Genomic DNA, 12,500 nt, shown 5'->3' on the forward strand with positions numbered 1-12,500 from the left:
CCGCAGTCGCAATGTGCAATCCACCCCTATAACATGCGTTTCATGAAGAGGTACGTCCACATCTCCGGCGGTACACCGCAAGGTTACCGCCCTTCGATTGTGCCTTTTTCGCGCTAATCGAAGTGTTAGGGGTTCCAGGTGCCAGCCAGCCAGCCAGCCAGCCAGCCAGCCAGCCAGCCAGCCAGCCAGCCTGCCAGCCAGCAGTTCCCGGTCCCGGCCTGCAGCAGTGGTCCCGCAGCCAGCCAGCCAGCCAGCCAGCCAGCCAGCCAGCCCTCCGGTGGCAGCAGCAGTCCAGCCAGCAGCAGTCCAGCCAGCAGCAGTCCAGCCAGCCGCAGCCGCCGCAGCCCCGGCCCCGTCCGCGGCAGCAGCGTCCCTGCCTCTCGCCGTCGCCGTCGCCGTCGCCGTCGCCGTCGCCGTCGCCGTCGCCGTCGCCGTCGCCGTCCGTCGTCCCCCAGTGTGTTTCCTGTCCTTTTAGTGCTGCGTTTTTCTTTCTTCTTCTTGTCGTCATGTCCGCCCCCACCACCACCGTCACTACTACCACCACCGCCATCGTGTATACGTCCCCTTCCGCCGCCTCCACCACTATCACTTGGTGTGCCCAATCCCACCCCCCTCCTTCCATCCCTCCCCTCCTCTCTATCCCTTCGCCCTCGCTCTTTGTCTCCCCATCTCCCGCCTCTTCCTCTCGTTCTGATCCTTTCCCCCCACTCCCCCAGCCTGTCACTGCAGCTCCGGCTAGGGTGGTGGCCCGTCGGGCCACTGCCCACGCCCAGCTCTCCCCATCCCCATCGCCATCGCCATCGCCATCACCGCCACCACCGTCATCATCGTCACCATCACCATCACTGCCACATTCGCCTGCACCGTCACAGTCACTATCTCCGGCGCCGACTGCTGCGTCCGTGCCGGGACCTGTCCCTTCCCACCACCTCCCCATCGTTCCCGTCCCTCCTGTCACCACCCGCCCATCTGCCGCTGTCAAACGCCCTAGTGGCGCCTCCACTTCCTCTGCTCCTAAAAAGGCTCCACCCCGCCCGCCATCCCCACCCCAAAATGCCATGGACGTCTCCCCACCAGGCCCCGCTCCCTCCACCTCCTCCTCCTCCTCCTCCCCACCCGGTCTCTACAAATATCTCCTGTCCCGTCCCGATCCTTCCTTCCTCGAGGCCCGGAATCTCTCCCTCCTCCTCCGCCAACATTTCCCTGGCGTCCCCATCTCTCTCCTTACTCCCAGACGGGATTCTGTTCTTATCTCCTCCCCCAGCCCAACCCTCCATACTGACATCCTCTCCCGCCTCCCCATCACCCGTTTTGGTCCTCACGCCTCCCTCACCCCTGCTCCCTCCCCATCTCCTACCCGCCAACCCCAACCCCCGCGTCGCCCGCCGACCCTCACCGCCGTGATCACTCGGCTTAGCCCGTCGATCACGGAGGAGGAGGTGCTGGCGGAGCTGAAGGCCCATCCCACCCTGGAGGTGCGGGCGGTCCGCCGCATTTTCAACGCGACCGGCCCCACCCGCCTTATGCGGGTTTTCTCTGAGGACGCCCCCTCCATTGACCGTCTCCTGAAGGAGGGTGCCCTCCTCTTCAATCAGCGGTTCAAAGTCGACCCCTCCCGTTCCCCCCCTCAATCCCTGCGCTGCCAGAGATGTCTGCGCTACAATGCACATCCAACAGCGGAGTGCCGCGAGGCCCCCACCTGCCCACATTGTCGGCAAGCGCACTTCCTCCGGCAGTGCCCCAACCTCCAATCCCCTCCCTCCTGTAATACCTGCAGCCTCCCCCACCCCACCTACTCCCAAAAGTGCAAAGCCCGACCCCCTCCCACCACTCCTGAACTCACCGTACCTGTCCGTCCCCTGGACGCCCCCACCCCTCCTGGCAATTCCCTTCGTCCCCCCCCCACTGCTGAGGACATCATCAGGTTCCTCACCATTGTCCTTCAAAACGTCCATCCCTTTCAGCGCCCCCACACCTTACAACAGATCTCCCTCGCCGCCCGTTCCATATTCCACCTTAAAATGTACGCCACCTTTTCCAATAACCAGGCCCATTTCACCTTCTCCCGCCTTGACACCCTCGTCTAAGTCCTTATCGTGGCGCGACAGCATCGTATCCTTTTCAACAATATCCGCTCCCTTCCCGCCAACAAGAACCTCTTCCTGCACACCCTTGCTACCCACCGTGTGGATGCCTTCCTCCTCAATGAAACCTTCCTCCAACCCCACCACTCCATCCACACCTCCCCCTATCTCCTCCACCGCTCCGATAATCCCCTCCCAGTTGCGCGTGGCGGAGTTGCCATTGGCCACCACCGCCAGATCCCCGTTCGGCTCCAGCCTCTCCTTCCCGACCCCACCGAACACCTGATCCTTAGTCTCTTCTTCCCCGGCCTTACCATTACCTGTGCCACCATCTATGTCCGCCCCAACGCCCCTCTTCCTTTCGACTTCCTCTCCCACATCGATCGTACCTTCTCCTCCTATGTGATCGCCGCCGACCTCAACATCCATAGTCGCTCCGCTGCCCAGTTACGGCGGTGACATCGGTTCCTCTCCTCCCTTCAAGGCGACCTCATCCCCATCCCCCAGCATACTCGTCCCGAATCCAACTCCACTCCCGATGTTATCCTCTCCTCCCCCAACCTCCTTGGTCGCATTACGGTGGATGTCCTGGAGCCTGTTGGTAGCGACCATCTCCCTGTCCTCCTCACCGTTTCAGACGGCCGTCGCCCCCGCCCCGACCCTCGTCATGACCCTCCCCCTAAGTACATCCATGACTATTCCCGTGCCAACTGGAATGCCTACCGGGATACCCTCTCCACTCAGGTCGATAGCCACCCTCTCGCCTACCGCCGTCCTGATGATGTCACCCCTGCCGCCTCCTTTCTCCAGCAGACCTTGTCTGAGGCCGTGGAGGCCCACGTCCCTACTGTTGCCATCCACCCCCACCGTCCTACCTTACCACCACAGGCCGTCCTCCTCCTCCGTGAATCCCGTCGTCTCTACCGTGCCTTCCTCCGCACGCGTGACCCGGACACCCTACGACGCCACCGGCAACTACAGCGATACATTCGAAATTTGCTCGCGGCCAAGAAACGCCGGGACTGGCGACAGACATGCACCCGTTTAACTGCTACCCTCCCTATAAACTCGTCCAAGTTCTGGACCGCCTTCCGTCGCCTTACCGGAACTAAACCCTCCCCCTACTATCCTCTTCTCCACGATGATCGCCCCTTTCCTGACGCCCTTAGTAAGGCCAATCACTTTGCCTCCTACCTGTCTGATGTGTTTTCCATCCCTGATGATCCCCAGTTCGATTACTCCCTCTTCCCAGATATCCGCGATCGAACTGATACCTCTGTCCCTCCCCTCGCTCCTGGTTTCCAGTACTTGGACAACATTCCACACACGGACCTTAATGCCCCCATCACCACACAGGATCTCATCAATACACTCCGCACCAAACGCAACACCGCTCCTGGTCACGATCGTGTCACCTACCGTCACCTTCGTGAAGCTCCTGTCTCTTTTCTCTCCACCCTGGCCAGGCTCTACAATGTAGTCCTGTCCACCGGTTACTACCCCGACCTGTGGAAAACCTCCCGTATCCTCATGTTCCTCAAACCTGGCAAACCGCCGTCCGCCGTCTCCTCCTACCGTCCCATCAGCCTTACCTCGGTCTTCAGCAAGGTCCTGGAATCTATCCTCACCCGCCGCATCCACCAGCATCTCCGCCAGCACCGCCTCCTCCCCGTTACCCAGTGTGGCTTTCGGCCGTCCTTCTCTTCCGACGATCTTCTCCTTCACCTCACTCATCTCCTTTCCGAACAGCTCAATTCCCGTCGCTCCGCAATCTTCCTCTCTCTTGACCTCGAACGCGCATATGACCGCGTATGGCATTCCGGTCTCCTCTTCAAGCTCCAAACCTTCGCCCTTCCCATTAACTACGTTCGTCTGATCGGTTCCTTTCTCTCCCGCCGTCCTTCCTATGTCACCATCCATAACACCGATTCCTACACCTTTTTCCCCTCCGCCGGTGTGCCCCAAGGCTCCGTCCTCTCCCCCCTTCTGTACTTGTTGTACACGGCGGACATGCCGCCGCCGTCACCCCCCGTCCACCTTCTCCAGTTTGCCGATGACACCGCCTTCCTTGCCCTTGCCCCCACCCTGCGACGCTCCCAACACCTTCTCCAATCCCATCTTGACCGGTTCACCACTTGGTGCAACCAGTGGTTGCTCAAGGTCAATCCTTCCAAAACCCAGGCGATCATTGTAGGCAAAACCACTCCCTCCTTCCGCCTCCTTGATTTCTATCTCACCGTTTATGGCCGTCCCATCGCTCTCACCCCCACCCTTAAGTACCTTGGCGTCACCCTCGACCGTCGCCTCTCCTGGACTCCCCATCTCCAGACAATCCAAGCCAAGGCACGTTCCCGACTCCGTCTCCTCAAGCTCCTTTCCGGCCGAACGTGGGGTCTGGACCCCTCCACCATCCTCCACACCTATAAGTCCCTCATCCGCCCTATCCTCTGTTACGCCCATCCCGCCTGGATCTCCGCCCCCCCTTCCTTTTATAAATCCCTCCAAATCCTTGAACGCCATGCTCTCCGCCTTGCCTATCGCATCCGTCTCCCTTCCCCCACGCAGATCCTGTATGACCTTATCCCCTTCCCCCACCTCCTCCTCTTCCTCGAAAGGATACGCATCCTATACACCTCCCGTAAACTCGATCCTCCTCACCCGCTCGTCTCCCCGATCCTCTCCCACCCCCGCCCGCTGCCACGCCTGTACTCCCACGTCCCACCCGGTCTCCATCTCTCCACCCTCCTTACCCTCTCCCAAGGTGGCTTCCGCCAGCTCCCCCTCCCTGATGATGCCCTCCTCCCCTCCATCTACCCCTCCTACCAACTTTGATCCTCCCACCCTCCTCCTGTGCTTGCTCCTCGGGGCACCCTCCCTCCCTTCTCTCCCCTTTCCCTCCCTCCTCCTTTTCTCGTCCCTCGTCCCCCGGGCCCCCCCCTCCCCTGTCCCTATCCTCCTGTCCCCGTCTCCTAAGCCATGGCATCCTCTTTTCCTCCCCTCTCCCCCTCCTCATCCCTGTTGCCCTCTTGGCAGGTCCCCGGACTCGCACACGCTCAGTGGACATTCGCGCGCCGGAGGTCACCGCCATCAGTGTATCGTGTGTGCCGTCATGTTTAGTGTTCAGTGTTTACCGTCACACTCCATCGTTCACCAGTGCCATCGTCTCCTTCAGTGTTTGTGCGTCGTCTCAACAGTTTGCAGTGTGGCTTATCGTCGAGTGTGAACGGCTCCGTGTTTGTTTCTCTGTGTCTCCTGTTTATTGCCCACCGTTTTGTAACTTTTATGTTTTTCTCCTGTTTTTGCTGATTGTACCTTCTATGGCTGAAGAGCAGCGTAGTATGCTGCTGACAGCCTGCCTGCTGTACAGGCTTTAAAATAACAATAAAGTAAAAAAAAAAAAAAAAAAAAGAGGTACGTCCAATATGCGACATTCCCGCTGTCCCTATACATGAGCTGCGAGCTGTACCAGTTACGAGCTAGAGACGCGATCGCGTTGCTCTCTGTACGAATGCCGATGCTGAGCGGTCAGCTAGGAGGCGCTCCATCCATGTCGGTACCGGTGAGCGTTGCACTCGCAGTCGCAAAAACGTACGGCAAGTATATTACTCGGAAGAGTCAATGACAGTCCACGCCCCCCTGCGTGGGAAGAGTCTTTCTAGGCCATGACCCACCGGAAGGGCGCAGCGTCCCCCACCCCAGACATGTGACGTCACACCATCGGTATTGACGACTAGACTGATTCCTTATAATCATTTGCCATACACCGGTGGAAGCTGCCGAGACGAGTAACTACATAGCGGGCTCGCCGTGTCACTAATGTACAGAGATACAACAGTTTCGACTGGAACCGGATTAAACGTATACACGGCGCTGATTAGTAATAGATAGAGCCATCAGAATACAGATAATGTATACAACTGTCCGTATACATGCTGAAAGACTCTGCTCACAATCACAACCACACGTCAGCCACACACCCTTATCACGCACTACTCTCTGCCTGTAACACGCACACAGACAATATGTAAGCACCAGCATGGAACAACACCCAGTGCATCCTCTCCGCCACATTAGACAATCCACACTGTCATAACCAGACTGGGAGGTCCACTCAGAAAACAGAATATCCCACCCACCCGACAACCACCATTGCTCAGCCAAGCCACCAACACCCACACATGTCCTACACAGGGGTGCACCCAACATCACAATACTGCCTCCTCTCACAGCACACAAACAATGGCAGGAATGAAAGACACAGGTCTGCCACAAGCATGGAATGAGAGCGCCGCCTGTCATGAGCCAAAGGTGCATCCTGACGTGGCAAATCAGATGATGCCGCAGGCATCCACTTACTATAATCACAATCAACAAACCGGCCGCCCCGCCCCCCATTAAACCTTTCCTTACAACAATGTGTACCTTAACCTAACCTATATCGTACCGTAACCTAACCTATATCGTACCGTAACCTAACCTATATCGTACCGTAACCTAACCTATATCGTACCGTAACCTAACCTATATCGTACCGTAACCTAACCTATATCGTACCGTAACCTAACCTATATCGTACCGTAACCTAACCTATATCGTACCGTAACCTAACCTATATCGTACCGTAACCTAACCTATATCGTACCGTAACCTAACCTATATCGTACCGTAACCTAACCTATATCGTACCGTAACCTAACCTATATCGTACCGTAACCTAACCTATATCGTACCGTAACCTAACCTATATCGTACCGTAACCTAACCTATGTCGTACCGTAACCTAACCTATGTCGTACCGTAACCTAACCTATATCGTACCGTAACCTAACCTATGTCGTACCGTAACCTAACCTATGTCGTACCGTAACCTAACCTATGTCGTACCGTAACCTAACCTATGTCGTACCGTAACCTAACCTATGTCGTACCGTAACCTAACCTATGTCGTACCGTAACCTAACCTATGTCGTACCGTAACCTAACCTATGTCGTACCGTAACCTAACCTATGTCGTACCGTAACCTAACCTATGTCGTACCGTAACCTAACCTATGTCGTACCGTAACCTAACCTATGTCGTACCGTAACCTAACCTATGTCGTACCGTAACCTAACCTATGTCGTACCGTAACCTAACCTATGTCGTACCGTAACCTAACCTATGTCGTACCGTAACCTAACCTATGTCGTACCGTAACCTAACCTATGTCGTACCGTAACCTAACCTATGTCGTACCGTAACCTAACCTATGTCGTACCGTAACCTAACCTATGTCGTACCGTAACCTAACCTATGTCGTACCGTAACCTAACCTATGTCGTACCGTAACCTAACCTATGTCGTACCGTAACCTAACCTATGTCGTACCTTAACCTAACCTATGTCGTACCTTAACCTAACCTATGTCGTACCTTAACCTAACCTATGTCGTACCTTAACCTAACCTATGTCGTACCTTAACCTAACCTGTATTGCGCCTTAACCTAACCTGTATTGCGCCTTAACCTAACCTGTATTGCGCCTTAACCTAACCTGTATTGCGCCTTAACCTAACCTGTATTGCGCCTTAACCTAACCTGTATTGCGCCTTAACCTAACCTGTATTGCGCCTTAACCTAACCTGTATTGCGCCTTAACCTAACCTGTATTGCGCCTTAACCTAACCTGTATTGCGCCTTAACCTAACCTGTATTGCGCCTTAACCTAACCTGTATTGCGCCTTAACCTAACCTGTATTGCGCCTTAACCTAACCTGTATTGCGCCTTAACCTAACCTGTATTGCGCCTTAACCTAACCTGTATTGCGCCTTAACCTAACCTGTATTGCGCCTTAACCTAACCTGTATTGCGCCTTAACCTAACCTGTATTGCGCCTTAACCTAACCTGTATTGCGCCTTAACCTAACCTGTATGGCGCCTTAACCTAACCTGTATGGCGCCTTAACGTAACCTGTATTGCGCCTTAACGTAACCTGTATTGCGCCTTAACGTAACCTATATTGCGCCTTAACCTAACCTATATTGCGCCTTAACGTAACCTATATTGCGCCTTAACGTAACCTATATTGCGCCTTAACCTAACCTATATTGCGCCTTAACCTAACCTATATTGCGCCTTAACCTAACCTATATTGCGCCTTAACCTAACCTATATTGCGCCTTAACCTAACCTATATTGCGCCTTAACCTAACCTATATTGCGCCTTAACGTAACCTATATTGCGCCTTAACCTAACCTATATTGCGCCTTAACCTAACCTATATTGCGCCTTAACCTAACCTATATTGCGCCTTAACGTAACCTATATTGCGCCTTAACGTAACCTATATTGCGCCTTAACGTAACCTATATTGCGCCTTAACCTAACCTATATTGCGCCTTAACCTAACCTATATTGCGCCTTAACCTAACCTATATTGCGCCTTAACCTAACCTATATTGCGCCTTAACGTAACCTATATTGCGCCTTAACGTAACCTATATTGCGCCTTAACGTAACCTATATTGCGCCTTAACGTAACCTATATTGCGCCTTAACGTAACCTATATTGCGCCTTAACGTAACCTATATTGCGCCTTAACGTAACCTATATTGCGCCTTAACGTAACCTATATTGCGCCTTAACCTAACCTATATTGCGCCTTAACGTAACCTATATTGCGCCTTAACGTAACCTATATTGCGCCTTAATGTAACCTATATTGCGCCTTAATGTAACCTATATTGCGCCTTAATGTAACCTACGTTGCGCCTTAACGTAACCTACGTTGCGCCTTAACGTAACCTACGTTGCGCCTTAACGTAACCTACGTTGCGCCTTAACGTAACCTACGTTGCGCCTTAACGTAACCTACGTTGCGCCGTAACGTAACCTACGTTGTGCCGTAACGCAACCCACGTTGCGCCGTAACGCAACCCACGTTGCGCCGTAACGTAACACACGTTGGGCCTTAACCCAACACACGTTGGGCCTTAACCCAACACACGTTGGGCCTTAACCCAACACACGTTGGGCCTTAACCCAACACACGTTGGGCCTTAACCCAACACACGTTGGGCCTTAACCCAACACACGTTGGGCCTTAACCCAACACACGTTGGGCCTTAACCCAACACACGTTGGGCCTTAACCCAACACACGTTGGGCCTTAACCCAACACACGTTGGGCCTTAACCCAACACACGTTGGGCCTTAACCCAACACACGTTGGGCCTTAACCTGCTCTGTAATTGTCATACGACGCGTTAAATTAGTGTAGTGTTGCCTAACTGCAACCCCCGCAATATAGTTTGCTACTCGCACTGCCCGGTCCCCAGTGTATCGCTTCATGTTAAACACCTTGCAGCTATACACTGTAATGTGGATGGCAGCAGGACGTACATGCTCAATGCCCTTTGCAGTTGTTCATTGGCATTTGCAGTTGTTCATTGGCATTTGCATGGCGAAGCACTTAGCCTACGCTGTGGTACGGCCTGTGTCAACTGTCCGCTGATGTTGTACGTCCAAATCACACACTGTACTGCACATTGGTCCTCATGTACTGAATGATACATCGTGGTACATGTGACCGTACAACGACTGCGCCAACAACGGCGAACCATGCGGTCCAAATGTTGTGCACTCAGCTACGTGTCGTCTCCCTATAAGAGCTGGATTGCAGTGTGGTATGCCCTGGATGGCGATCAGCATGAGCCGTCTGTTGATGTAGTGGCGCGTGTTGTCAGACGTAGTCGTCTCTTCTCACACACCGTGATAGCATGGTGCACTGCGTTCCACATCTGCGACATGCGACAGAGGCCGGTTGACAGTCGTTCGCGCAATGGACATCGCATACGTACGGGGGCCACCTTCCACGTGTTCGCGAAGCGTGCACATGTTGTTGCGTGTATGTGGGCAGACATAGTGTGTCGTGACACCTGACACAGGCATGCAACAATCGTTGAATTTGCAAATGGCGATGGACGCCTACGTTTGCTGGTGACGTTACGCAAATGAACAACTGGTAAACCGTTGTGGTGCGGTTGTTCTCGCTAGAGGTGAATCAGTGATGGCGACGATCGGTTGAGCTACCAACCGGTTGTTCCAGCGATACCCACCATGCCCACGAACGTGAATGGCATCTGGGTGTGAAGCGATACGCGGCGGTGGCTGGGTGGGACCGTCCCCGGCCGGTGAGGGGGGGCCTCCCGGCGTGCTGGCCGCGCGGTGCGTGGGCGCACGCGCTACAGCCGGCTGGTGGGGGCGGCCAGTGGCAGGCGCGCCGGCCGACGGAGGCGGCAGGCGGCGCAGCTGCGCGCCGGCGCACCCTGCACGCGGCGCCGTGCGGCCAAAGTAGGTCCTCGCGGGCCCGGTGCGAAGCGCGGTGGACATCTGCAGTGTGCTGGTCCGATTGAGGACTGTGTGCGCTGAGGATGCGCCGCCGCCCGGCGCTCGGCGCCGCGACGCCGTCTGCTGCTCGGTCGCCTCTGCGGTTCTCGCAGGTGGTTTGTATCGCAGCTGTGCGGACGTGTTGGCGCGTGCGCTGTGCTGGGAGAGTTCGCTTCGGCACCCAAGTGGGGCTTTTGTCCTTCTGTGGCGCTGGCGTTGGAGCTGCCGGTCACCGTAGGTGGCGCGTGTTGTCTCCCGCCGGCAATGCCACGACAGCACGCTCCCGGGCCTCTGTCGGCAGCGGCAAGCTCAGTTGGGAGCACGGGTGGTCGCACCTAAAGCGTCTACTCGCCAAACTCCGGGCGATTGCGCCTCTCTCGAACCCGACCAAGTACTTAGGACGGCGCTGCGCGCCGCCGGGACCTGAGAGGGTTTCGAGGTGTATGGTGCAGGGGAGCTCAGCCTCCTCCTGTTTGCAGAATAATTGAGCGGACGCTTGCGTGTTCGCGCGGGCCCCCGGGACACACTCCCGGGCGGCCGGCTGCTCAGCTCTAGTTGACGCAGCTCCCTGGTTGATCCTGCCAGTAGTCATATGCTTGTCTCAAAGATTAAGCCATGCATGTCTCAGTACAAGCCGCATTAAGGTGAAACCGCGAATGGCTCATTAAATCAGTTATGGTTCCTTAGATCGTACCCACGTTACTTGGATAACTGTGGTAATTCTAGAGCTAATACATGCAAACAGAGTCCCGACCAGAGATGGAAGGGACGCTTTTATTAGATCAAAACCAATCGGTCGGCTCGTCCGGTCCGTTTGCCTTGGTGACTCTGAATAACTTTGGGCTGATCGCACGGTCCTCGTACCGGCGACGCATCTTTCAAATGTCTGCCTTATCAACTGTCGATGGTAGGTTCTGCGCCTACCATGGTTGTAACGGGTAACGGGGAATCAGGGTTCGATTCCGGAGAGGGAGCCTGAGAAACGGCTACCACATCCAAGGAAGGCAGCAGGCGCGCAAATTACCCACTCCCGGCACGGGGAGGTAGTGACGAAAAATAACGATACGGGACTCATCCGAGGCCCCGTAATCGGAATGAGTACACTTTAAATCCTTTAACGAGTATCTATTGGAGGGCAAGTCTGGTGCCAGCAGCCGCGGTAATTCCAGCTCCAATAGCGTATATTAAAGTTGTTGCGGTTAAAAAGCTCGTAGTTGGATTTGTGTCCCACGCTGTTGGTTCACCGCCCGTCGGTGTTTAACTGGCATGTATCGTGGGACGTCCTGCCGGTGGGGCGAGCTGAAGGCGTGCGACGCGCCTCGTGCGTGCTCGTGCGTCCCGAGGCGGACCCCGTTGCAATCCTACCAGGGTGCTCTTGAGTGAGTGTCTCGGTGGGCCGGCACGTTTACTTTGAACAAATTAGAGTGCTTAAAGCAGGCAAGCCCGCCTGAATACTGTGTGCATGGAATAATGGAATAGGACCTCGGTTCTATTTTGTTGGTTTTCGGAACCCGAGGTAATGATTAATAGGGACAGGCGGGGGCATTCGTATTGCGACGTTAGAGGTGAAATTCTTGGATCGTCGCAAGACGAACAGAAGCGAAAGCATTTGCCAAGTATGTTTTCATTAATCAAGAACGAAAGTTAGAGGTTCGAAGGCGATCAGATACCGCCCTAGTTCTAACCATAAACGATGCCAGCCAGCGATCCGCCGCAGTTCCTCCGATGACTCGGCGGGCAGCCTCCGGGAAACCAAAGCTTTTGGGTTCCGGGGGAAGTATGGTTGCAAAGCTGAAACTTAAAGGAATTGACGGAAGGGCACCACCAGGAGTGGAGCCTGCGGCTTAATTTGACTCAACACGGGAAACCTCACCAGGCCCGGACACCGGAAGGATTGACAGATTGATAGCTCTTTCTTGATTCGGTGGGTGGTGGTGCATGGCCGTTCTTAGTTGGTGGAGCGATTTGTCTGGTTAATTCCGATAACGAACGAGACTCTAGCCTGCTAACTAGTCGCGTGACATCCTTCGTGCTGTCAGCGATTA

The 12,500-nt window shown here is 55.0% G+C and overlaps 1 non-coding gene across 1 annotated transcript in view; it reads left to right on the plus strand.

Annotated features, from left to right (window-relative positions):
- Nucleotides 1-11,020: 11,020 nt before the first annotated feature.
- Nucleotides 11,021-12,500, plus strand: part of LOC124590624 — a 1,910-nt gene continuing 430 nt past the window's right edge. Inside the window, exon 1 of the ribosomal RNA XR_006976682.1 lies at nucleotides 11,021-12,500. This exon is cut by the window's right edge and continues 430 nt beyond it. This is a non-coding gene — a ribosomal RNA (small subunit ribosomal RNA).

Source organism: Schistocerca americana, unplaced genomic scaffold (genome assembly GCF_021461395.2).
Source record: "Schistocerca americana isolate TAMUIC-IGC-003095 unplaced genomic scaffold, iqSchAmer2.1 HiC_scaffold_77, whole genome shotgun sequence".
NCBI classification, from domain to species: Eukaryota; Metazoa; Arthropoda; class Insecta; order Orthoptera; family Acrididae; genus Schistocerca; species Schistocerca americana.